Source organism: Rhinopithecus roxellana, chromosome 13 (assembly GCF_007565055.1).
Source record: "Rhinopithecus roxellana isolate Shanxi Qingling chromosome 13, ASM756505v1, whole genome shotgun sequence".
NCBI classification, from domain to species: Eukaryota; Metazoa; Chordata; class Mammalia; order Primates; family Cercopithecidae; genus Rhinopithecus; species Rhinopithecus roxellana.
This window is the reverse complement of record NC_044561.1, coordinates 104592532-104619171: the sequence shown is the minus strand read 5'-3', so window position 1 is coordinate 104619171 and position 26640 is coordinate 104592532. Positions and strand designations below refer to the sequence as shown.

Below are 26640 nucleotides of genomic sequence, written 5' to 3'. Positions count from 1 at the left end.
TGCATATTTAGTACAGATGGAGTTTCACCATGTTGGCCAGGATGGTCTCGATTTCCTGACCTCATGATTGGTCTGCCTCGGCCTCCCAAAGTGCTGGGATTACAGGTGTGAGCTACCGCACCCGGCAATGACTTCCTTTTTTTTTTTTGAGATGGAGTCTTGCTCTTATTGACCAGGTTGGAGTGCAATGGTGTGATCTCGGCTCACTGCAACCTCTGTCTCCTGGATTCAAGCAATTCTCCTGCCTCTGCCTCCTGAGTGGTTAGGATTACAGGCACCTGCCACCACGGTCTACTAAAAATACAAAATCAATCAATAAATTTAATAGAATTGGAATGCAAATAAGAAAATGGAGCCAGGTATGGTGGCTCACACCTGTAATCCCAGCACTTTGGGAAGCCAAGGAGGGTGGGTCACCTGAGCAGGAGTTCGAGACCAGCCTGGTCGACATGGAGAAACCCCATCTGTACTAAAAAAAAATACAAAAATTTAGCCGGGCATGGTGGCACATGCCTGTAATCCCAGCTACACGGGAGGCTGAGGCAGTAGAATTGTTTGAACCTGGGAGGCAGAGGCTGCAGTGAGCCTAGATTATGCCACTGCACTCCAGCCTAGGTAACAGAGCAAGACTCCGTCTCCAAAAAAAAAAGGGGGGGGGCGCGGGGGGAGGTGTTAAAATTTTATAAAGTAAAAACAAAAACAGAGAGAGTTTCATTTGGTGCTGGAAAACTCAGGGAGCAGAAGAAAGGATTAAATGGGTCCTTCGGGTGGGGCTAGGTAGTTAAGCAGGTCAGAGTACTTTACCAGTATATATGAAGACCCCAAACTCCTATAAATCTCAGTGCAGGAATTTTTAATTTTTCTTTTTAAAGGACAGTCTCATTTTGCCACCCAGCTGAAGTGTAGTGGCATGATGACAGCTCACTGCAGCCTTGACCCCCCAGGCTCAAGTGATCTCCTCCCACCTTGGCCTCCCACGTAGCTGGGACTATAGGTGCACACCACCACACCTGACTAAGTGCAGGGATTTTTAAAAACATGTAATTCATGCTTTGTTTTGTTTTTTTAAACAGAGTCTCCCCTCTGTCCCCCAGGCTGGAGTGCAGTGGTGCTATCTTGGCTCACTGCAACCTCCACCTCATGGGTTCACGCAATTCCCCAGCCTCAGGCCTCCTGAGTAGCTAGGACTACAGGAACCCACCACCATACCCAGCTAATTTTTGTAGTTTCTTTTTTAGTAGAGACAGGGTTTCCCCATGTTGGCCAGGTTAGTCTCTGACTCCTGACCTCCGGCGATCCACCCACCTCAGCCTTCTAAAGTGCTGGGATTACAGGCCATGCCTGGCTGTTTTGTTTTTTATCAAAAGGCCCTTCAGGGACAGGTCTCTCCCTCTCTGTAACCTGTTCTCTAGCCACCCTGTTCTGCTGCCCACAGACAAGGGTTATTAGATTTTTAATCACTGATACATAATAAGTAAATAGGTAATACACACTTATCCCCTCCCTTTTTACACAAACATATTATATACGATAATAAACCGTGTCCTTGGAGTTCATTCCCTGGGTAAACACAGAGCTGCTTTATTCTTTGCAACAGCAGCATAATACTCTACTGTATGCATATACCATAATTTATGTCACTGCTGCAGATGCACTTCAGCTGTTTCTGATATTCTGCTGTGAAAAACCTAGGACACACAATCATTCATGTGTGGGAAAGTATATCTGTAAGCATCAATTCCTAGAAGTGGAATTGCTGAATCAAAGGATATATGCAATTGCAATTTTTAAAAAATATGCAGAACAATGACAGCATTCTTTTTAGTTGTGAGAATGACCTATTTCTGGCCATTCTCCCATGGTGGAAAAAGGTGAAGCAGTGATGGGCCACTTGGGCATAAATGCTGTGGCTTAATAAATAGACAGCATCAACATATTCCACCACTGATCGTCATAGACTGTTCTGCCGCTAAGCAAGTGGAAACACAAAAAGTTGCTTTTCATATTTCTTCTAGTTGTTACATGTAATAAAATATTGTTGTCTAGAATGAAGAAACAGAAGACCTCTTAACCTCTCTGAACCCATTTTCTGTAAAATCTGAAAAAATAGGTGCAATTCTTCTTTTTTATGGATGATTATGAGACTAAGAGGTGCTTATAAGGGTGGAAGTACTTTGTAAACCAATATAAAGCTATATTAAAATAACAATACAGATTCATCCAAAACCCTTGTGAGGGGGTCACTCCAGAGATTAAGGATGAGGCCTAATTTTATTCATTAAACATCACTAGAATAACATTTCTTTTTTTATTTTTCTTTTTTTTGAGACTGAGTTTTGCTCTTGTGACCCAGGCTGGAGTGCAAGGGCACAATCTTGGCTTACTGCAACCTCTGCCTCCCGTGTTCAAGCAATTCTCCCGCCTCAGTCTCACGAGTAGCTGGGATTACAAGCACCCACCACCATGCATGGCTAATTTTTGTATTTTTAGTAGGAATGTGGTTTTACCATGTTGGCCAGTCTGGTCTCAAACTCCTGACCTCAGGTTATCCCCCTGCTCTGGCCTCCCAAAGTGCTGGGATTACAAGCCACTGCACCCAGCCTAAAATAACTTTTTTTTTTTTTAACAAGAGTCTCGTTCTGTCACCCAGGCTGCAGTCAGTGGTGTGATCTCAGCCCACTGCAACCTGTGCCTCCCATGTTCAAGCAATTCTCCTGCTTTAGCCTCCCAAGTAGCTGGGATCACAAGCACCTGCCACCACATCCACCTAATTTTTGCAATTTTAGTAGAGACGAGGTTTCACCATGATGGCCAGGCTGGTCTCGAACTCCTGGCCTCAGGCGATCCACCCCACTCAGCCTCCCAAAGTGCTGGGATTACAGGCGTGAGGCACAGTGCCCACTCTAAAATAACATTTCTATTGTTCAATTTGTAACAATCATCCTAAAACAAATTCAGATTAAATTGAGATCTAAATACCTAATTGATGTTCAATAAGAACTAAATCTCAAGCCATGTAAAGAAAACTATGCAAAAGGAAGCCCTTCAGGAATGTATTAGTTATCTTCTAGATCGGGGTGTCCAATCTTTTGGCTTCCCTGGGCCACACTGGAAGAAGAATTGTCTTGAGCCACACATAAAATACACTAACACTACGATAGTTAATGAGTTAAACAAAAAATTGCAAAAACATCTCATAATGTTTAAACAAAGTTTATGAATTTGTGTTGGGCCACATTCAAAGCCACCCTGGGCCGCGGATGGACAAGCTTCTTCTAGATGCTATTAGAATTTTGCCAGATGGGAAGAAAGAGACAGATGTTAGAATACCCAGTTTCTTGCATCTTTTCATTTCAGGGGAATGGTTCCTGAGCTACGGCCTGTCTCTCCCTCCATTTCAACAGAGGCCTGCCAAAGCTGATCTAGGTGCAAAGGGAAAATCCCAGCCCCTGATAATCCTCTGGGAAGACCTCTGTTGCAGTGCATGAGCCTGCCAGACAAGATCCTAGACCTGAAAGAGTAAGAGAAACTGAATGGCAGGGCAGGACAGGGAGACAGGTCAGTGCAGAGGACTGATTCTTCTGTATTACAGGACTTTTGAGAAGGCGGAGCTGTCCAACTTCTACCTGTCAAAACAATGGGGTTCCAAGCCTGTGAAAGAAAAGAAGAAAGCCTGCAGCAAGCTGACCTTGAGGTTCAGCTGATTTGTAATAGCCTCGTGTATTTTTTGAGCTCTCCAAAATGACAGAAACAAAGGCATGATAATGACCTACATTAATCTTTAAAATCTTTAAAAAGGAAGGAATTCCCAAAGCATGAGTCCCCTTAATTAAATCTCCTCAACTCTGAACACAGAACACCAGTTTCTTTTCTGAACTCACCCAGCTAGACTGAACTAGTCATGTATTATTGACACACTCTTTTAGGAAAACGGACTAAGTTAATTTCCTGCCACCAAGGCTTAAAATCTTATTCTGGGTCTTCCTCAAAGGAGAGAGTTTTCTTGGAAGGATGCCCTGATACTCATTCTTTATTACCTTTGTTATTCTTCCAGTGGGTCTAATTACAGAGTGATAAATCTTTAAAGAAACTCACAGAATTGCCAGGAAAGAAGGAAGCACAGATCAGCAGCTCATCGCCTTCATCCTGAAGACCTTTTCTGCTAGAACTTGTCATTCAATGTTAACACCCACTGTTTGAATGGTTATTGAACATGAAATATTGAGTCATTCCCCAACCTCATTTCTTTTATCTGCTGAGGAAATCAAATGCACATTTGTCACAGCAGCCACACTCTTCCAGACCCTTTTCCAACTCTTTTGTTTTTAGATTCATGCATCCTCACCCTGCTAGCAGTCACAGAGTCTCACCTCAAAGTCCAGAACTAGGTATGAATTGGATTCTCAGTAACTATTGGCTTCCTATGGAAAGCCTAAGAGAGAGGTCACAAACTGGTTACATTCTATCTGAAACATTTTATTTGGCCCACCTGGGATTTAAAACAACATGGGCCGGGCGTGGTGGCTCACATCTGTAATCTCAGCACTTTGGGAGGCTGAGGCAGGTGGATCACCTGAGGTCAGCAGTTTGAGACCAGCCTGTACAACATGGTAAAATCCCGTCTCTAATAAAAATACAAAAATTAGATAAGCATGGTGGCGGGTGTCTGTAATCCCAGCTACTCGGGAGGCTGAGGCAGGAAAATCGCTTGAACCCAGAGGCAGAGGTTGTAGTGAGCTGAGATTGTGCCATTGCACTCCAGCCTAGGTGACAAGAGCAAAACTACGTCTCAAAAATAAATAAATAAATAAATAAATAAATAAATAAATAAATAAATAAAACATGGGCTGGGCGCAGTGGCTCACACCTGTAATCTCAGCACTTTGGGAGGCCGAGGCGGGCGTATCACCCGAGGTCAGGAGTCTGAGACCCCATCTCTACTAAAAATACCAAAATTAGCTGGGTGTGGTGGCACGTGCCTATAGTCCCAGCTACTTGGGAGGCTGAGGCAGGAGAACTGCTTGAACCCAGGAGGTGGAGGCTGCAGTGAGCCGAGATCACCACTGCACTCCAGCCTAGGTGACAGTGAGACTCTGTCTTAAAAAAAAAAACAAAAAAAAAAAAGAACATGAACCCTCGGCAATACAGGGAGACCTCCATCTCCACCAAAAATTTAAAAACTAGCTGGGCATGGTGCCGCTTGCCTGTGGTCGTAGCTATTCGAGAGGTTGAGGTGACAGGATCACATAAGCCCAAGTCAAGGCTACAGTAAGTCATGACTGCACCACTGCACTCCAGCCTGGTGCTAGGTCTTGCCTTGCTTCCAAAAGTAAAAATAAACAACCACAACAAAATCCTCAGCAATTTCACTTCTCTATACATGTACATCCTAGTAAAAAGCTTTGTATATGTGCACAAGAAAACATAGACAAGATTGCTTCCTGCAGCATGGTTATCATAGTAGAAAAACTAGAAACAGGCTGGGTGTGGTGGCTTACACCTGTAATCCCAGGACTTTGGGAGGCCGAGGTGGGAGGATTCCTTGTGGCCAGGAGTTCAAGACCAGCCTGGGCAACATAGTGAGACCATCTCTAAAAAAAATTTTAAAAATTGGCTGGGTGTGGTGGCTCACGCCTGTACTCCCAGCACTTTGGGAGACCGAGGCGGGCGGATCACGTGGTCAGGAGATGGAGACCATCCTGGCTAACACAGTGAAACCCCGTCTCTACTAAAAAAGTACAAAAAAAATTAGCCAGGCATGGTGGTGGGCGTCTGTAGTCCCAGCTACTCGGGAGGCTGAGGCAGGAGAATGGCGTGAACCCGGGAGGCGGAGCTTGCAGTGAGCCGAGATTGCGCCACTGGACTCCAGCCTGGGCGACAGAACGAGACTGTCTCAAAAAAAAAAAAAAAATTTAATTTAAAAAATATAGCTGGGTGTGGTAGAACATACCTGTAGTCCCAGCTTCTTGGGAGGCTGGGCAGGAGGATACCTTGAGTCCAGGAGTTGGAGGTTGTAGTGAGCTATAATAGCACTACTTGCACTCCAGCCTGGGTAACAGAGGGAGACACTATCTGTAAACAAAACAAAACAGACCAAGTGTGGGGGCTCTCACCTATAACCCCAGTACTTAGGGAGGCCAAGGCAGGAGGATCGCCTTAGCCCTGGAGTTGGAGATCAGCCTGGGAACAGAAGGAGACCCCATCTTTAAAAATTAGCCAGGCATGATGACACATGCCTATAGTCCCAGCTAGTTGGGAGGCTGAGGCAGGCGGATTGCTTAAGCCCAGGAAGTTAGGACTGCAGTGAGTCAGGATCACACCACTGCATTCCAACCTGAGTCACAGAGGAAGACCCTGTCCCAAAAAGCAAGCAAAAAAAACTAGAAACAACCTAGACATCCATTTATAGGGGAATTGAATAATAAAATATGGTATATTCATATCATAAACAATATGGTTGGTGTGGTGGCTCACGCTTGTAATCCCAGCACTTTGGGAGGCTGTGGCGGGAGGATTATCTGAGGTCAGGAGTTTGAAACCACCCTGGCCAACATGGCGAAACCCCATCTCTACTAAAAAATACAAAAATTGGCCGGGCACGGTGGCTCAAGCCTGTAATCCCAGCACTTTGGGAGGCCGAGACAGGCGGATCACGAGGTCAGGAGATCAAGACCATCCTGGCTAACACAGTGAAACCCTGTCTCTACTAAAAAATACAAAAAACTAGCCGGGCGAGGTGGCGGGCGCCTGTGGTCCCAGCTACTTGGGAGGCTGAGGCAGGAGAATGGCGTAAACCCGGGAGGCGGAGCTTGCAGTGAGCTGAGATCCGGCCACTGCACTCCAGCCTGGGCGACAGAGTGAGACTCCGTCTCAAAAAAAAAAAAAAAAAAATACAAAAATTAGCCGGTCGTGGTGGGATGCGCCTGTAATCCCAGCTACTCAGGAAGCTGAGGCACGAAAATCACTTGAACTCAGAAGTCAGAGGTTGCAAGTGAGCTGAGATCGTGCCACTGCGCTCCAGCCTGGGTGACAGAGCCAGACTCTGTCTCAAAAAAATAATAATAAATATGGCCGGGCGCGGTGGCTCAAGCCTGTAATCCCAGCACTTTGGGAGGCCGAGACGGGCAGATCACGAGGTCAGGAGATCGAGACCATCCTGGCTAACACGGTGAAACCCCGTCTCTACTAAAAAATACAAAAAACTAGCCCGGCGACGAGGCGGGCGCCTGTAGTCCCAGCTACTCGGGAGGCTGAGACAGGAGAATGGCGTGAACCCGGGAGGCGGAGCTTGCAGTGAGCTGAGAGCCGGCCACTGCACTCCAGCCTGGGCGGCAGAGCAAGACTCCGTCTCAAAAAAAAAAAAAAAATAATAATAATAATAATAATAATAACAACAACAATATATATGTGTGTGTATATATATATATATACACACACACACACACACACATATATATATATATATATACACCATTCAGTAGTTTTAAGATATAAGGAATAAATTAGAGCAGAAGTCAGCAAATTACAGCCCATGATACGAATCTGACCCAGATCCTGGTTTTGTAAACAGTTATATTAGAACAGCAATGTCCCTTAGTTTACATATTATCTACTGCTGCATTAACTACAGAGGTGAACAGAGTTGAGTAGTCGCAAGAGAGACAATATGGACTATAATACTAAAATATTTACTATCTGCCCTTTCACAGAAAGTGTTTGTCAACCTCTGAATTAGGGTTACATATTTAATATGGATAAATAAATAGGCTTGAGTGAGAAACAAAGCTGCAGAGTGACAGTTATGATTAGGAACTTACAAAATAATACGGTGCTCATGGATTTGCATTTATGTATGTATAAGTATTAAAAAGTGGGATAGGATGGGTGCAGTGGCTCACACCTGTGTAACTGCAGCACTTTGGTAGGCTGAGGTAGGAGGATCACTTGAGTTCAGAAGTTTGAGACCACCCAGGGCAACAGAGCAAGACCCTATTTCTACCAAAAATGAAAATTAGCCCAGCATGGTGGCCTACTACCTATAGCTACTCCAGAAAACTGGAAGGATCACTTGAGCCCAGGAGGTGGAGGTTACAGTGAGTCATGATTGTACCAGTGCACTCCAGAGTGAGCCCATGTCTCTGAAGAGAGGGGAGGGGAGGGGAGGGGAGGGGAGGGGAGGGGAGGGGAGGGGAGGGGAGGGGAGGGGAGGGGAGGGGAGGGGAGGGGAGAAGAGATAGAAGGATATATAATAATTTATGATAGTGGCTGTCCAAACTGGGCAATGGGAAGTATGGATAATGGGAGCAGAGATGGGAAGGATATTTCAACTTTATCTGTAATATTTTATCCTTTCTCTTAAAAAACAAAAACAGAGGAAGGTTTCAAGCTTATAAGAGAAAATGTTAACATTTCTCTTACTTTGTTGATTCTATTTCTTACATTATTCTCTGAATTTTTGTTTGTTTTTTGAGATAGAGTCTCACTCCGTCACCCAGGCTGGAGTGCAGTGGCGCAATCACAGCTCACTGCAACCTCTGCCTCCCGGGCGATTTTCTGCCTCAGCCTCCTGAGTAGCTGGGATTACAGGCTCACGCCACCATGCATAACTAACTGCTGTATTTGTTTATAGAGCTGGGTTTTTGCCATGTTAGCCAGGCCGGTCTCGAACTCCCAGCCTCAAGTGACCCACCCACCCTGGACTTCCAAAGTGCTGGGATTACTGGTGACATTGCACCAGGCCTGAATTCTTTTTTTTTTTTTAATTCAAAAAAACAACAATTTTTTTTTTTTTTTTTTTTTTTTTTTGACATCGAGTTTCACTCTTGTTGTCCAGGCTGGAATGCAATGACATGATCTTGGCTCACTGCAACCTCCGCCTCCCAGGTTCAAGTGAGTCTCCCGCCTTAGCCTCCCAAGTAGCTGGGATTGCAGGGATGCGCCACCTTGCCCGGCTAATTTTGTATTTTTTTAAGTAGAGATGGGGTTTCTCCATGTTGGTCAGGCTGGTCTCAACCTCAGGTGATCTGCCCGCCTCAGCCTCCCAAAGTGCTGGGATTACAGGCGTGAGCCACTGCACCCAGCCTAACAATTTCATATTAAAAAAAAAAAATTACATTTCTCTGGAAACATGGGAGTATCTGACAGCCCTTGACCTGAACCCCAAGTGGCAGCAATAGGAATCCTCCCCAACCCTACTCTCTCCTGTTTCACATCTAGCATGCTTTGCTCATTTATACTTCCTGGCTGGCTCTTGTAGACATCTCTGTCTATGACCAAATTCACGTATGTATGATTTGACTAAGAAAGGCCTGACACACTAGCCTATCTTTTTTTTTTTTTTTTTTTTTGAGACGGAGTCTCGCTCAGTCCCCCTGGCTGCAGTGAGTGGTGAGATCTCGGCTCACTGCAAGCTCCGCCTCCCGGGTTCCCACCATTCTCCTGCCTCAGCCTCCCGAGCAGCTGGGACCACAGGCGCCGCCACCACGCCCGGCTAATTTTTTGTATTTTTAGTAGAGACGGGGTTTCACCGTGGTCTCGATCTCCTGACCTTGTGATCCGCCCGCCTCGGCCTCCCAAAGTGCTGGTATTACAGGCGTGAGCCACCACGCCCGGCCTAGCCTATCTTTTTAAATGCCATTTGCTGAAGCCCTGTAATAACATAGAAAGTGCTTATCATAAATGAAAAAGCAGTTTACAAAATTGAATTACCGTATGCAGTCACAATTATATAAAAATAAAGACACGTAAAAACATCAATAGTGGTCAACCCTGGGTAATAGTACAGGTGATTTCCCCTGTTCTTTCAACATTTCTGTATTTTCCAAATTTTCTTTAATGAGCATATGGTATCTCCAAATGGGAAAAAAATAGAGGTTTGGCAATTCCCCAGGAACAACCCTGCAAGGAGGTGCAACCTGTGGGCACACAGAGTGCATACTAATGCACCTCAAATCAATGCATTCCAAAGCAATGTCCTGTAAGATCAGATCAGGCAGCCACCTGCCAACTGCCTGGCCCAGGGTTCAAATACTCAGAGTGTCTGAAATGCAGCCCAAGCCAAAGACCACATGAGCAATCAGAAAAGCACTGCAACACTCAAGCAAGAAGATAAAAGCGACTCCCTGCTAAGCAGCCTAAACCAATTCCCTGGACAGGCTTCTCTCTGGGGAAGCAGCTGTTTTTACTCTATATCCACTTCATCACCATCAACACTACTCCCTTTTACAATTATTTCTAATTGTTTTTGAAGTATCAGGATCCCATGTTTGCAATCCCTGAATCACATCAGGAAAGCAAGTCCAATTCTAGGTCTCTGGTTCCTATGATGGCCAGTTTCACAACGGGAGTTACACACTTTTTAAAACAAGATTATCCATCTTGGGTTGAAAAATAACACTACTGTCCTGCAGAACTTTTAAAAAGATATTTTATACATATTGAGGAAATGGTTCTACATTTGCTTATATGTGCATAAAAAATATCTGAAAGAATTCACAAGAACCATATAACAATTGCCAGATAACAACAGTGGCTTTCCCTAAAAGAGCTGAGTGGATGAGGGCCAAAAGTAGAAGAGAAACTTTTCATTATATACCCTTTTTTCTGTTGTTGTTCTTCAGACCGAGTTTCACTCTGTCACCCAGGCTGGAGTGCTGTGATGCAATCTTGGCTCACTGCAATCTCTGCCTCCTGTTCAAGCGATTCCTGTGCCTCAGCCTCCTGAGCAGCTGGGATGGCAGGCACCCACCACCACACCCAGCTAATTTTTGTATTTTTAGTACAGATGGGGTTTCGCCATGGCAAGGCTGGTCTCGAACTCCCGGCCTCAGGTTATCCGTCCACCTCAGCCTCCCAAAGTGCATATACTCTTTAATACCTCTTGAGTTTTGAATCATGTAAATATATTACTTAGTCAAAAAATAAAATAAAATAAAGGGAAAGAGAGAGATGGAAAGGCTTTGTGAAATTAAATACACAGGGGTTACTCATTTTTCCCATTTTATCTATCCATTTGTGCTGACCACCACAAATATAAGATAATAAAAATGGGCCGGGTATGGTGGCTCACACATATAATCTCAACACTTTGGGAGGCCAAGGTGGGTGGATGACAAGGTCAAGAGATCAAGACCATCCTGGCCAACATGGTAAAACCCCGTCTCTACTAAAAGTACAAAAATTAGCCGGGTGTGGTGGCAGGCAGCTGTAGTCTCAGCTACTCGAGAGGCTGAGGCAAAAGAATCGCTTGAACCCAGGAGGCGGAGGTTGCAGTGAGCTGATATTATGCCACTGCACTCCAGCCCAAGAGACAGTGCGAGATTCCATCTCAATTTAAAAAAAAAAAAGATAATAAAAATGTTTTAATTGATAAATGAGGGGACCTACTAAGGGATCTAAATTTGGGACCTACTTATCCCAAATTTATGATGAAGCTTTGTAAAACAGTTTCTATTAGGTCCATAGCACTGGAATTTTTAACTTTCTTATGTAAATGTAGCAAGTCACGTAGTGTCAGCTCTAAAAAGCATTTAGAGCAAAGATGTCAAATAAGAAACCAATAAAATATGTTATTACAGGCATTATTTATAAACATAATGTCAGCCGGGCGCAGTGGCTTACGCCTGTAATCCCAGCACTTCGGGAGGCTGAGGTGGGTGGATCACGAGGTCAGGAGATCCAGACCATCCTGGCTAACACAGTGAAACTCCATCTCTACTAAAAATACAAAAAAAATAGGCTGGGCATAGTGGCGGACGCCTGTAGTCCCAGCTACTCAGAAGGCTGAGGCATGAGAATGGCGTGAACCCGGGAGGCAGAGCTAGCAGTGAGTGGAGACTGCACCACTGCACTACAGCCTGGGTGAAACAGAGTGAAACTCTGTCTCCAAAAAAAAAAAAAAAAAAAAAAAAAAAAAAAAAGCGGGGGTAACAGTTGTGTGAACTGTCTAAAAAGTTTCAAAATGTCCCTTACAGAAATAATATATAAGAGCCACAGCATCTCAAACTGGCACAACATACTTGAGGGAAGTCAGGCAATCAACACCAAAACTCTAAATGTGAATACTCCCTTGAAACAGCAATTCCATTTCTTGGAATTATTTTAAGGACATAATTGAGTAAGTAAATACAACTAAATACATGTGCAATGATGTAATACACATTTGTGTTTGTCACAACACCATCTCTAAGCACTTAAATGCTCATCAATAAAGGAGTGGTTAGATTATGGCACATCTCTACAATGGGAAACTATGAAGTCATTAAAAACGGCAACAAACCTCTAGGTATTTAGATATGGGCAATATTCAAGACACATTGTTGAGTGAAGAAAAAGGCTACTAAACAGAACTACTATGATATAGTTAATGTTTATGTGTACATGCACATGTGCAGAGGCAGATTTGGGGAACATAGCATAAAGACATTATTAAAAGCATCAGCTACGGTGTTCAACAGGTCTGGCTTTGAATTTCTGCTCTGCCATTTACTAGCTATAAAATCTCAAGAAACTTACTAAGTCATAGTCTCTTCTTCCACAAAGTATGGTTAATAACAACACTTCCTTTAAAGAACTGTTCTAAAGGATTAAATAAACTAATGAATGTCAAACGCTTAGCTTTTAACATTGAAAAGTACTAAATAGGAAATGCAGGCAATATTGACCTCTAGGGTGGTGAGCCTGCAGGTTATTGTTTTGCTTTCTTTGTATTTTTATAATTAAGGTTGGGGGAGCAAAATGCAACGTTTTCTTTGGAGAAAAGTCCAGAACTTTGATTTCAGCTTAAATGTCTGAAGAAGACACGCTAGTTCTCTGGAAAGAAACCTAAAAAGGTCACAGTCAAGTAATAAGAACAATAAATGCCTGCCCTGAATTCAAACAGGCGCCATGTACTCTCTGTCATTTGATGACACAAATAGGCAAACAAAGCATTTATTTAGGTAGGGAAAGAGGAAAAGAAACTCTTTTTGGCATTCAATTGTAAAACATTTATAAAATACATTCAAAAAAATATATTCAAGTCTATTGGACAACACCTACCATTCAGAATCAATGCGGTTCTTGGGTTTTATTGAATTCAATAGTCACAACTCACAGTATACCAAGAGCTTAATGTGTAGTCCTCTTTTAATCCTCAAAATCACCTTAGGAGGAAGGCAGGCATTAGCCTCATTTAAAGAATAAGGATCAGAGACTCAGGGAAATTAATTTGCCCAAGGTTACACAACAATTAAGTGGAAGAGTCAAGATTTAAAACCAGATTTGTCTTATTTTAAAAACCATACATAAACCCATATATTTTTAAAACACCTGATATATATATGCATATATACATGTGTATGTCTATGCACAGATTAAAGCAATTCAAGCTGTACAGAGTATACAGTGAGCACGTAAATCTTCCTAACATATCTGCATTGCTCCTTCATCTTCATCTTTTTTTTAAAACCTTTTTAACTCAAGTAGCAGTATACTATACACCATTGTACTTCTTCCTGTATAAATCTTGGAGAACTCCCCTCAACTCATTTTGTATTGTTTTCTTTGCTTGTTTTTTTGAGATAGACTCTTGCTCTGCACTCCAGGCTGGAGTGCAGTGGCATGATGTTGGCTCACCCCAGCCTCAACCTCCTGGGCTTAGGTAATCTTCCCACCTCAACCTCCTCAGTAGCTGGAACTACAGGTACATGCCACCAAACCTGGCTAATTTTGTTTTTATTTTCTTGTAGAGACAAAAGTCTCACTACATTGCCCAGGCTGGTCCCCAGGCTGGTCTTAAACTCCTGGCTCAAGTGATCCTTCCATCTCTCAGCCTCCCAAAGTATGGGACTATAAGCATCAGATACCATGCCCAGCTGCTTCTTTTTCCTTTCTTTTCTGTCTTACACCCATTCATTCATTCATTCATTCATTCATTCATTTTGAGACAGAGTCTCTGTTGCCCAGGCAGCAGTACAGTGGCACAATTACAGCTCACTGCAACCTCGACCTCCTGGGCTCAAGCAATCTTCCCACCTCAGATTCCCAAGTAGCTGGGACTATAAGCACACCCCACCACATCCAGCTAATTTTTTATCTTTTGTAGAGACGGGGTTTTGCCATGTTGGCCAGGCTGGTCTTGAACTCCTGACCTCAGGTATTCCGCCCGCTTTGTTCTCCCAAAGTGCTAGGATTACAGTCGCGAGTCACTGCACCTAGCCAAAAAAAGTCTTTGATCAGTCAGTCCATTACTGAGGGACCTTCTGATTGTTTCTGGTCATTTGCTACTGCAAACAGTACTGCAGTGGCTATACTGAACATATATACCTTTAGATAAGTGGGAATAGTTGGTAGGATCCACTCCCAGAGGTAGGACTGTTGTATACAATCTATTGTTTTTTTAAGAGTCAAGGTCTTCACATTCTGTTGTTTTTTAAGAGTCAATGTCTTGCTCTGTTGCCCAGGCTGGAGCGCAGTGGCAGAATCTCAGCTTACTGTAGCCTCGAACTCCTCGCTCAAGCAATCGTCCCACCTCAGCCTCGAGAGTAGCTGGGACTACAGGTGTGCACCACTGCACCCAACTAATTTTTTTTTTTTTTTTAATTTTTAGTAGAGACGGGGTTTCACTGTGTTGGCCAGGCTGGTCTCAAACTCCTGACCTCAAGTGATCCACCCACCTCAGCCTCCCAAAGTGCTGGGATTACAGGCATGAGCCACCATGGCTGAACTAATTTTTAAAAGAGTTTGTAGAGAGGGGAGTCCTGCTTTGTTGCACAGGCTGGTCTCAAACTTGTGGTATCATGTGATTCTCCTACTTAGGACTCCCAAAGTGCTGGTATTACAGGTCCACCATGTAATACCAGCCACCATGGTGAGCCACCATGTCCAGATCCTTTTTTGATATTGATTCAAACAAACTAACTGTTAAGAAATGTACAAGGACCAAGCTAGGTGGTTCACCACCCATAACCCCAGCACTTTGGGAGGCCAAGGCAGGAGGATCACTTGAGCCTAGGAGTTCAAGACCAGCTTGCGCAAGATGGCAAGACCCTGTCTCTACAAAAAAAAATTCTAAAATTAGCCGGGTGTAGTGGTGTACGCCTGTAGCCGCAGCTACTCGGGAGGCTAAGTTGGGAGGATCGCTTGAGCCCAGGAGTTGGCTTGAGCCGCCTGGGAGTTTGAGGCAGCAGTGAGCTCTGATTGCACCACTGCACTCAAGCCTGGGTAATACCATGAGACCTTGTCTCAAGAAAAAAAAAATGAGGCCGGGCATAGTGGCTCATGCCTGTAATCCCAGCACTTTGGGAGACCAAGGACGGCGGATCACTTGAGGTCAGGAGTTCAAGACCAGCCTGGCCAACATGATGAAATCCTGTCTCTACTAAAAATACAAAAATTAGCTGGTGTGGTGCATGCATGTCTGTAATCCCAGCTACTCGGGAGGCTGAGGTAAGACAACTGCTTGAACCCGGTAGGCGGAGATTGCAGTGGGCCTAGATCGTGCCACTGTACTCCAGCCTGGGTGACAGAGCAAGACTCTATCTCCAAAAAAAAAAAAAAAAAAAGTATAAGACAATCAAGGAAATTGGAAAACTGGGTATGAGACAATGTAAGAAATTATTGTTATTTATGTGTAAAAATGTTATTATTTTTAAAAGAAAGTTCTTATCCTCTAGAGATAAACAAGAATATTTTCAGACAAAGTTACATGCTGTCTGGGATCTTTTTCAGGGGTGGGGTGCATGGAAGGTTATAGGTAAAACAGGATTGCCAACTGCTGAGAACTGCTGGAGGTGGGTAATGGGTTCATGATTCATTGTATTATTCTAGTTTTATGTATAATTGGGATTTTCCAAATGAAAAAAAAATCACCCTCTAACCAATGGCTTATCATTTAAATTTTTTTAAAAATTACCGTAAAAAACCCCACATAATATAAAATTTACCCTTTTAATCATTTTAAGTGTATATAGTTCAGTAGTGTTAACTATATTCACATTGTTGTATAACACATTTCTAGAACTTTTTCATCTTGCAAAACTGAAACTTTATAACCATTGAACAATTCCTCATTTCCCCCTCTCCTCAGCCCCTGGTAACCACGTTTCCATGATTTTGTCTACTCTAGCTACCTCGGGTAAGTGGAATCATAACAGTATTTGTCCTTTTGTGACTGGCTTATTTCACTCAGCACAATGCCCTCAAGGTTCATCAATACTAAAGCACGTGTCAGAACTGCCTTGTTTTTAAGGCTGAATAATATTCCATTCTATGTATGTACCATATACATATTTATTTAATTTAATTTATTTATTTATTTATTTGAGACACAGTCTCGCTTTGACACCCAGACTGGAGTGCAGTGGCGCAATCACAGCTCATTGCATTCTTGAACTCCCAGGCTCAAGCAATCCTCCTACCTCAGCCTTTTGAGTAGCTAAGACTACAGGTACGTGCCACCATACTCAGCTAATTTATTATTATTATTATTAGTTATAGAAACAAGGTCTCACTATATTGCCCAGGCTGGTCTGGAACTCCCGGGCTCAAGCAATCCTTCTGCCTTGGCCTACCGAAGTGCTGGGATTACAAGCATGAGCCATCGCGCCTGGCCTGTACCACATATTCTTTATCCATTTATCCATTAATGGACATTTGGGCTGCTTCTACCTCTTGGCTATTGTGAATAATGCTATGGGCAGAGGGCCATAGCAAAACCTGTATTTAACAGGCAGAGGTAGCCTGAATAGCCAAAAAGAGATTCAGACACACCTGGGACTGAAACCCAGTTCTATCATTCCTAGTTTTGTTTGTTTTTGAGATGGAGTCTTGCTGTCACCCAGGCTGCAGTGTAGTAATGTGATCTTGGCTCACTGCAACTTCCACTTCCCGGGTTCAAGCGATTCTCCTGCCTCAGCTTCCCAAGCAGCTGGGATTACAGGTGCCCGCCACCACGCACGGCTAACTTTTGTATTTTCAGTAGAGAGTGGGTTTCACTATGTTGGCCAGGCTGGTTTCGAACTCCTGACCTCAGGTGTTCTACTTGCCTCGGCCTCCTAAAGTGCTGGGAGCCACAGTGCCCAGCCTATCATTCCTAGTTCTGAGGCTCTGTGAAAGTTTCTTACCCCTCGGAGCTGATATCCTCATCTGTAAAATGGGAATATCACTAACACCTGCTGCCTGGGGCAGCGTAAGGACTAGATGAAGACAGGCAGCAAGCGTCTGGCCCACAAGTGGTAACCCTACCTTGACCCAATTTGCAGGAGAAAAAAACAGAGACTTAGACAGGGAAGTAAAGTGGCGCACTGAGTTAATAAGTGGTAAAGCAAGCTGAAACCAGGTCCACCTGGCTCCAAAGTCCATGGCCTTTTTCCACATCAGCATGTCCTAAATGTCAGTAATCAGATTGTTTCTTCACAATGTTCACTATATCTATCATCAACTGTACTATTATTTACTTAACGTTTCTTCTTTAAATCTACTTCTATTAACACAAATTTATTTTAAAAAGAAACTGTATATGACTACCATGAATGGAAAATCAGTGTCACTTGTTATGAACAGAAAGTAACTGAAAATAAATATAAGAACAGACAACAATGTTACTAAATTCTAGCTAAATATTGTAGCTTATCTGAGGCCTGAGGCTTGATCACCATTGGGCTGAAAGGGAACTTAACAACTGTTAAGAAACAGACTAGTGGCCGGGCGCGGTAGCTCCCGCCTGTAATCCCTGCCCTTTGGGAGGCCAAGGCAGGTGGATCACGAGGTTAGGTGTAAAGGATCAGCATGGCCAAGATGGTGAAACCCCATCTTTACTAAAAATACAAAAATTAGCCAGGCATGGTAGCAGGCGCCTGTAATCCCAGCTACTCAGGAGGCTGACGTAGAGAACTGCTTGATCCCAGGAGGCAGAGGTTGCAGTGAGCCGAGATCGTACCACTGCACTCCAGCCTGGGCGACTGAGTGAGACTCCATTTCAAAAAAAAAAAAAAACAGACTAGTACCAAACAAATACAGTATTCTTCTTGACACAGTCAGAAGAACCAAGACAGTTTTAAAGGGAATAGCTCTCACCACTGCATTCAACATAATTTAGGATGTTGTGTTTGCGTGTCACCCTAACTCTCCTCCTATTCCACCTGGTTCAGCTCTGCAGAATATAAGGACCCACTCAGATCCCCTGAATCAGCACCTTGTTTTATCAAGCTTCATGCCTATGCATGCTACCTTTATAGTAAACAGTTTCCAAAGTTGATCCAACAGAATTTCCCATAAATCATAGGAGTTATTTTATTAATATGATGAGTTAAATGCTTTTTGAAAAATCCCTTTTCAAAAGTCCATCAGAACTGTCTTGGCTCATTGTCCAATGTTATAATGATATGCAACAGCCTATTCAGATAATGAAGGGTTGAAATGACAAAGGCCTACGTTCTGGGTCCTACTCGTAGGGAATTCTTCATCAGAAAGAAAAATGGATAAAAAGAAGACACAAAAGAAGGTAAGAAAAACTATTACATTAAAAAAATACTTCATGATATGTAAAATATATCTAAATAAAATTTTCTTGTTTGTTTGTTTGGAGACAGGATCTCATTCACTGTGTCACCCAGGCTGGAATGCAGTGGCACAATCATGCTTCACTGTAGCCTTGAACTCCTGGGCTTGAACTCGCCTCAGCTTCCCGAGTAGTTGGGAGTACAGGTGCAAGCCACTGTACCTGGGTAAATTTTTATATGTTTTGTATAGATGGGGGTCTCACTATGTTGCCCAGGCTGGTCTCAAACTTCTGGCCTCAAGCAATCTTCCCACTGAGGCCTCCCAAAGCGCTGGGATTACAGGAATGAGCCACAACACCCAGCTAAAGCTGTTTTTAAAAAGATACTTTTAGGCCTGGCGCCGTGGCTCAAGCCTGTAATCCCAGCACTTTGGGAGGCCAAGACGGGCGGATCTCAAGGTCAGGGGTTCAAGACCAGCCTGATCAACATGGTGAAACCCTGTCTCTACTAAAAATACCAAAATTAGCTGGGCGTGGTAGTGTGCACCTGTAATCCCAGCTACTCAGGAGGCTGAGGCAGGAGAATCGCTTGAACCCAGGAGGTGGAGGTTGCAGTGAGCTGAGACTGCACTATTGCACTCCAGCCTAGGCAAGAGAGTGAGACTCCATCTCAAAAAAAAAAAAAAGAAAATACTTTTAGAGGATCCTAAGAAGGGAAATGTACAGTTCTCTGTTAGAATTTTTTAAAGTTCAAACTTTCCACAAACCACTTATTTAGAATTGTTCTCTTATGAGGCTGAGAGAGAAGGAGATATTCTGTATAACACATTATATGTGATTATAAAAAGGTGGAAACAACTTCAATGTCCAATGCCTGGGAAAGTGTAGTAGTTACTACTAAACTACTAACGTGTAGTAATAACTACTAAACACAAAAACATAGCAAGGTGTAGTGGCTCACACTTGTAGTCTCAGCACTTCGGGAGGCTGAGGCAAGAGCATCACTTGAGGCCAGGAGTTCGAGACCAGCCTGAGCAACATAGTGAGATCCTGCCTCCATGAAAAATTTAAAAATTAGTCACGAGTGGTGGCACGCACCTGTGGTCCTGGCTGCTTAGAAGGCTGAGGTGCCGGGCGCAGTGGCTCAAGCCTGTAATCCCAGCACTTTGGGAGGCCGAGACGGGCGGATCACGAGGTCAGGAGATCGAGACCATCCTGGCTAACATGGTGAAACCCCGTCTCTACTAAAAAATACAAAAAAACTAGCCGGGCAAGGTGGCGGGTGCCCGTAGTCCCAGCTACTCGGGAGGCTGAGGCAGGAGAATGGCGTGAACCCGGGAGGCAGAGCTTGCAGTGAGCTGAGATCCGGCCACTGCACTCCAGCCTGGGTGACAGAGCAAGACTCCATCTCAAAAAAAAAAAAAAAAAAAAAAAAAAGAAGGCTGAGGTGGAAGGACCACTTGAGCCCAAGAGTTGGAGGTTACAATGAGCTATGATCATGCCACAGCACTCCAGCCTGGGCAACAGAGTGACACCCTATCTCAAAAATAAATAAATAACAAAAAATAGATTTGCCCTGGTGGCTCACACTTGTAATCTGAGCACTTTGGCAGGCCAAGGCAGGAGGATTGCTTGAGCCTAGGAGTTTGAGACCAGCCTGAGCAACACAGTGAGACCCTGTTTCTACCAAAATAAAATAAAAATTTAAATAACTAAGTACAAAAATATGGAAAAATGGTTATGAAATAATGTTAAGTGAAGATTTCCAAATGGAAAATGGGAAATACATTTTGAATACAACTTTCTAAAAATATATCTGCAAGTAGTCAAGTAAGCGAAAACCTGAGTTAGGGTATCATCACCTTGGGTACATTCCCCAACCGAACTGTAATTGTGTCTGCCTTTTCAGTTTTAGGTGAACACTGCCATGTTAAAAGCATTCTTTCAGGGGGTTGCCTTTGTAATTTACAATTTTAACATTAAAGGACCTAGCTTAAAGAAACCATCAGCAATGCAGACAAAGGTTTGCACAAAATAATCATCATTAAGATGTTCTCTGAAGCATTACTCATAATGTTTAAACATTGAAAATAGCCTAAATAACAACAACGGAGGAAATAGGTAAGAACTGCAAGCCCATGAGATAAAATGTATTTAGGAATACATTTGTATATGGACAGTAAAATGTTAACAGTAGCTATTTCTGGGTGGTGGATCTTAAAGTCAGTCTTACTTAATCTGTTCAGTATTTTCCTCATTTTTTCCTCAATGGAAATTTATTTTTATAATCAGGAAAAAATTACATTTTTAAAAAAGGCTGACAGCTGAAGAACTAAACAAGGAAAAACATCACATATATTTCTTAGGCTAGAGTCTAACTTATTATTGCAGATCTTGCAAAACCAGTAACTACTTCCACCAAGGACTATCTTCTTGTGGTTATCTTTAGGTAACTTGAACTGATATTTTATCTTACCTAGATGGAATCTTTTATGATTTGCCAGCTAGATTTTTTGCTTATGTTCTGAAATGTGTTACAATGATTACTACAGTCCGCTAAGCTGCTAGCGATTGTGCTATGAGCTTTTAGTTTCTGTTTAATTTATGTCACACAACAAAAGGCCAAGCAAGCCCTTCCTGAAAGCACTGCTGAAGGTGACATGAAGGACTCCAGAGTGGTTAAGTCCCAAGCTCCCAATAATCTATGGCAATTTCTATTTCACTTGAACCCATTTCCATTTATAGACTATATTCAAGCATGACAAAATGCAAGTGCTGCAAATGTCTTGCCAAAAACTTTAAAAATAAAAGCCACACCCACCATGATTATCACTGGTTCACTCTCTAATGCAAATTATGAGTTAAATAAATCAGCATACTAAAGATAGATCTTCCTATGTGAAGAGCTCAATGTCTGCAATCAGTGTGACGAAGTGAGAAGACACAATGTGTCACCATGATTAACTGAACCTTAAACATGAACATCCCAAGCTGCTGTGCAGATGTGTGATGCTGATAAGATGAGCTGATTGTAACGCTCTCTGCCAAGAAATACACTCTGAAAGCCACACCCGAAAGCTCTGGGAGAAAGCCCAGTGTGAAGTCACCAAGAAAGAACAAAATATCACCCAACTCAAGGTTCAGTCTTGTGGGCGGGGCTGGAAGGGCTTTGGGGAGAACCGTCCTATGTCTTTATTTTACAGATATATACATATATATACACACATTTTTTTTTACGCCAGAGAGACCTAGAGAGGTTGAGTCACTTGCTCCAAGTCACACAGCAAGTAGCAGAATCCTGCCTTTACCCAGTTCCCACCATCCTTTCAGGTCAAAATTTCCTATAATGGCATAGTCCTTGACCAATAAATCTTTCTGAGAGTCTAGAAAGATAGGAGGTGTTGAAAGGAAAATAATGAGCCCACAGGGCAGAGAGAGAAAACTGAGGCACAGTGAGATGGAATCTTTTAACAATTAGTCAGCGGGTGTTATATGGGACTTTATCCACTATCTTCTCACCCAGTGTAGATATTTATCACCAGAATCAAGAAACAGTTTAGAGCTAAATGACTCAGAATACAAGCTCACAGTTCCTACCTGCTTCAGCAGTTCTGGCCCTGAAGTTAGATCACTGAGAAGTGTGAGAGGTAGCTTATCTTACCAAATGAGATATCTGTTTGCGGCTTCATCAGCCAAGTAACCGACACCCATCTAGCTCAGAAGTTTTTCCCTTGATTTCCTCAAACATTCTTTATTTCCTCAAACATTCTTTGAAGTCACTTTTTTTCTGGGGGGGGATCATCATTTAAAATGAGTTGCGTAGGTATGGAAGAGAAGCCTTGACAAGACAGCTACCATGCGGTCACTGCCCACCTGAAAAACAGATGAATACGCGCATGGTAGAAAGAACAACAGACCTGGAGTCAGCAGATGTGGGGAAGTTACTGAACTTTTCTGAGCCTCTACTTTCCTCTTCTGGGAACCTGTGTTACAGGATTGCTGTGAGGTCTAAATCTAAATGAAACAACATGTGTTAAGTGCTTACAACACTGCTTGGCTAATGTATCTTAGCTACGACTACTACTTTCATTGTCATTATCATTGGTAAGTCTTAGTTTTGCTACTGATTACCTAGATGAGAGCATCTCAGACTTTAACGTGCACAGGAAACATCCGGGATCTTGGTAAAAGGCAGGCTCTGGTCTATTAGATCTAGGCCCTGTTGTTGTTTCCTTCTTCTTTTGTTAAAACTACAGATGAGGTCTCACCGTTTTGCCCAGGTTGGTCTTGGACTCCTGGCCTCCAGTGATCCTCCTGCCTTGGCTTCCCAAAGTGCTGGGATTACAAGCGTGAGCCACTGCACCCAGCCTAGGTTCTCCATTTCTGACAAGGTTCTGGGGATGTGGTACGTCTGTCACAGAGAACACACTTTGAGCAGCAAGGATCTCCCTAACTCAGCACCTAGAAAATGTTTAATATTACTGACAAAAACAAGTGACCACACCACAACGTCTTCATCTGTAAACTGGGGATAATATGTAGTCCACATAATCTCAACTGACAATTAGTAAATGAGAATGCACGGGAAAGAGCATTCTAAACTGCAAAGTTATACAAATAGCAGTGGTGGCCAGGTGCAGTGGCTCATGCCTGTAATCCCAGCACTTTGGGAGGCCGAGGCAGGAAGACTGCTTGAAGCCAGGAGTTTGAGACTAGCCTGCAACATAGCAAGACCCTGTCTCTCTTTTTTTTTATTAGGTGGGTATAGTGGCATGCACCTGTAGTCTCAGCTACTTGGATGGCTGAGGCGGGAGGCTCGCTTGAGCCCAGGAGTTGGAGGTTACAATGAGCTATGACTGCACCACTGCACTCCAGCCTGGGCAACAGAGTAAGACCAGGTTTTCTAAAAAAATTAGTGGCTCATGCCTGTAACCCAGCACTTTGAGAGGCCAAGGTGAGTGGATCACTTGCGTCCAAGACGCCTGGACAATATAGTATGACCGTCTCTACAAATTTCTGTTTTTTGAGATGGAGTCTCACTCTGTCACCCAGGCTGGAGAGAAGTGGTACAATCTCAGTTCACTGCAACCTCTGCTTCCCGAGTTCAAGTGATTCTCCCACCTCAGCCTCCAAAGTAGCTGGGACTACAGGCATGCACCACCACGACCTGACAATTTTTGTATTTTTAGTAGAGATGGGGTTTCGCCATGCTGGTCAGGCTGGTCTTGAACTCCTGATCTCAGGTGATCCACATACCTCAGCCTCCCAAAGTGCTGAGATTACAGGTGTGAGTCACCATGCCTAGCCATCTACAGAATTTTTTTTTTTTTTTAGACAGAGTCTCGCTCTGTCGCCCAGGCTGGAGTGCAGTGGTATGATCTCAGCTCACTGCAACCACCACCTCCCAGGTTCAAGCAATTCTCCTGCATCAGCCTCCTGAGTAGCTGGGATTACAGGTGTGCACCACCATGCCCAGGTAATTTTTGTATTTTTAGTAGAAGAAGGGGTTTCACCACGTTGGTCAGGCTGGTCTCAAACTCTTGACCTCGTGATCTGCCCGCCTCAGCCTCCCAAACTGTTGAGATTACAGGTGTGAGCCACCACGCCCGGCCCAAAAACATTTTTTTTTTTTTGAGATGGAGTCTTGCTCTGTTGCCCGGGCTGGAGTGCAGTGGCCGGATCTCAGCTCACTGCAAGCTCCGCTTCCCGGGTTCCCGCCATTCTCCTGCCTCAGCCTCCCGAGTAGCTGGGACTATAGGTGCCCGCAACCTCGCCCAGCTAATTTTTTGTATTTTTTAGTAGAGACGGGGTTTCACTGTGTTAGCCAGGATGGTCTCGATCTCCTGACCTCGTGATTCGCCCGTCTCGGCCTCCCACAGTGCTGGGATTACAGGCTTGAGCCACCGCGCCCGGCCAAAACATTTTTTAAAAATTAGCCAGGCATGACAATATATGCCTGCGGTCCCAGCCACTCAGGAGGCTAAGCTAGAAGGATCACTTGAACCCAGGAATTCAAGGCTGTTGGGGAGCCAGGATCACATTGCTGCATTCCAACCTGGGTGACAGAGGGAGTCCCTGTCTCCAAAATAAATAAATATATTAAATTTAATTAAATAAACAAGTGGCAGTGATAAGACTATTAGTCTTACTATTCACAATGCTGAATGTACAACCCTGTAATGCCCAGATTTACAAGTACAGTTACTGGAATGTGTAACAGTGAAGCTCGAATTCCCTTGCTCAGAAGAGATTCAAGAATCCTCTAGGAATTCTGGTAGAATACAATAGGTTTTCCAGGGATTCTCAAGTCAAAAGCTCTGAAACTTTAGAACTGTCACTTGGTGGCCAGGAAAGAACCTGGCAGGGAGAGTGTGGCCATTTGGGGCACCGAATGAACTTCACTAGTGATTCTGCTCCCTCTTCGAGAGCTGGCCAGGCTCCCTCAGCCAAGATCCCGAGTCAGCACTGCAATGCCAATAGCACAAGACAGAAAGACAGATGGGTACTGCCCTGGCAAAGCCCACACCTGCCGCTCCACAGGCTGGCAAAGAGCCAGACTGTAGAAAAGCAGCACGACTTTTTTTTTTTTTTTTTTTTTTGTTCACAGTAGGAACTTCAAGTTTCAATCAGTTGTACCTGGCTAGCTTCTGTCAGCATAATCTGGGATTTCCTCCCCACAGACTATAAAGTATGATGCGTATACCTTGTGCTTCTCCTCTAAGGGGTTCAAAATCAACTATGAATAATTCTTCCTCATAGGGCCCCTTACCAAAAAGTCCTCTCATCATTTCAGAGGCAGATGGCATCTCTAACATCTACTTAATTGCTCAGGAAAAAGCCCAGGAGTCATCCTTATTCTCTCACCGTCACCCCACCATCCTGCTGGTTTTACCTCCGAAACACATCCCCAATCCGTCCTCTTACCATCTCCACTGCCACCAATCTAGAAGGCCACTATCTTCTCTCACCTAACCTCCTAACTAGCCTCCTGGCTGCCACTCCTATGCCCTCTAAAATTCACTGCCACAAAGAGGCCAGAGTGATTTTTTAAAAAAATAAAAATAAATCATGCCACTCCCCTTCTCCAGAACCTCCAAAGATTTCCACGGCTTTTAGAACAAAATCCCAACTCCTTACTCTAGCAGACAAGGCCCTGTATGATCTGAGTGCTCCCCACCACTCCCATCCCCTACATCCATCCACCTCCCCACTCTGCCTTCAACTCACCTGTCCCAGCCATTCTAAGCCTTCTTGCAGTTTCTGGAACTTAACAAGCTTGTTGCCACCTCACAGCCTTTACCCTTGCTCTTCCTTCTGACATATCTTCAAATGGCTGGCCCCTCCCTGGGAGCAAATCTCAGCAAAAATGTCACCACCCTAGCAAGGCCTTTTCTTTTTTGTTTTTCTTTTTCTTTTCTTTTTTTTTTTTTTTTTTTTTTTGAGACAGAGTCTCACTCTGTTGCCCAGGCTGGAGTGCAATGGCGCAATCTCGGCTCACTGCAGCCTCTGCTTCCCGGGTTCAAGCAATTCTTGTGCCTCAGCCTCCTGAATAGCTGGGACTACAGGCACGTGCCACCACACCCAGCTAAGTTTTGTATTTTTAAGAGATGGGATTTCACCCCCGCACTTATTCCTTATCCAAATTCCCTTGTTCATTTATTGGTGTATATTTCTGTTTGCTGCCAGTAGAATATAAGCTGCATGAGAGCAAGGAACTCATGTACCTTTCTACCATGATATCTTCAGGCTAAAACAGAACCGACACATTCTAGGTGCTCAGGAAATGCTAAATAAATACAATCTGGGGAGGACAGTGGTAAATACACTGAATTTGAAGTCAGAAGACTGGATTTCAACGTGAAATGGGCCACTCAATAGCATCATGGCTTCTTGGCTTCTCTTCAGATTCCTCAACTATAAAACAGAGATTCTCATCTGCACCTTACCTTCCTTGAAGGGACAGATAAGATTAAATGAGTAAAAGCATGAGTGAGCAAGTGTAAGCATTTGTGTAAGCCATTAGGCACCATATTGTTATTGTCAAGTATTGTTACTCTTTGTTACATAAGAGGAGGGTCTTTCTCAGGGACTTGCAAATTAGTGGATGAAAAGGCTTAGGAAGCAATCTGAGGTTTCTAATCCAGGCACCTAACAGAAGTCTA

At 43.7% G+C, this 26640-nt stretch overlaps 1 protein-coding gene across 3 annotated transcripts in view; it reads right to left on the bottom strand.

Annotated features, from left to right (window-relative positions):
* The window catches only part of KIF3B (kinesin family member 3B), a 59557-nt gene that overhangs the window by 29580 nt on the left and 3337 nt on the right, over positions 1 to 26640 (bottom strand). The window contains exon 1 of one of the 3 annotated variants that reach the window (XM_030915110.1): positions 25706 to 25876. The exons of 1 other annotated variant lie outside the window; for it this stretch is intronic. The gene's annotated coding sequence lies outside the window, so the exon portion shown is untranslated. Of the gene's footprint in view, positions 1 to 5950; positions 5970 to 25705; positions 25877 to 26640 lie in introns of those variants that run through there. One more of the 3 variants, XM_030915111.1, reaches the window with a different exon arrangement.